The 1,026-nt window shown below is 38.8% G+C and overlaps 1 protein-coding gene across 2 annotated transcripts in view; it reads right to left on the bottom strand.

The window, feature by feature from the left end:
- Positions 1-1,026, bottom strand: part of LARP4B (La ribonucleoprotein domain family, member 4B) — a 57,259-nt gene that overhangs the window by 24,826 nt on the left and 31,407 nt on the right. The gene's annotated exons all lie outside the window — the stretch shown is intronic.

Genomic DNA, 1,026 nt, shown 5'->3' with positions numbered 1-1,026 from the left:
GGCAAAACACTTGATGACATAAATCAAAGCAAGATCCTCTACAACCTATGTCTTAGGGTAACAGGAAAAAAAAAAAAAAAAAAGTAAACAAGTGGGACCTGATGAAACTTATTAGCTTTTGCACAGCAAAGGAAACTATAAGCAAAGTGAAAAGACAACCCTCAGAATGGGAGAAAATAATAGCAAATGAAACAAGTGACAAAGGATTAATTTCCCAAATATAAAAGCAGCTCAAACAACTCAATGCCAAAAAAACAAACAACCCAATCAAAAAGTGGGAAAAGACTTAAACAGGCATTTCTCCAAAGAAGACAAACAGATGGCTAACAAACACATGAAAAGATGCTCAACATTACTCATTATTGGAGAAATGCAAAACAAAAACACAATGAGATATCACCTCACACTGGTCAGAATGGCCCTCATCAAAAAGTCTACAAACAATAAATACTGGAGAGGATGTGGAGAAAAGGAACACTTTTGCACTGCCGGTGGGAAAGTAAACTGATACAGCCACTATGGAAGATGGTATGGAGATTCCTTAAAAAACTAGGAATAAAACCACCATATGACCCAGCAATCCCACTCCTAGGCATATACCCTGAGGAAACCAAAATTGAAAAAGACACATGCATACCACTGTTCACTGCAGCACTATTTACAATAGCTAGAACATGGAAGCAACCTAGATGTCCATCGACAGATGCATGGATAAAGAAGTTGTGGTACATATACACAATGAAGTATTACTCAACCATAAAAAGGATTGCATTTGAGTCAGTTCTGATGAGGTGGATGAACCTAGAACCTATTATAGACAGTGAAGTGAGTCAGAAAGAGAAAGACAAATATTGTATTCTAATCACCGACTTGATGGACTTGAGTTTGGTGAACTCCGGGAGTTGGTGATGGACAGGGAGGCCTGGCGTGCTGCAATTCATGGGGTTGCAAAGAGTTGGACACGACTGAGTGACTGCACTGAACTGAACTGAATGCATATACACGGAATCTAGAAAAATGGTACTG

The sequence above is a fragment of the Bison bison genome, unplaced genomic scaffold (assembly GCF_000754665.1).
Source record: "Bison bison bison isolate TAMUID 2011002044 unplaced genomic scaffold, Bison_UMD1.0 scf7180017864063, whole genome shotgun sequence".
NCBI classification, from domain to species: Eukaryota; Metazoa; Chordata; class Mammalia; order Artiodactyla; family Bovidae; genus Bison; species Bison bison.
This window is presented reverse-complemented; position numbering and strand designations above follow the sequence as displayed.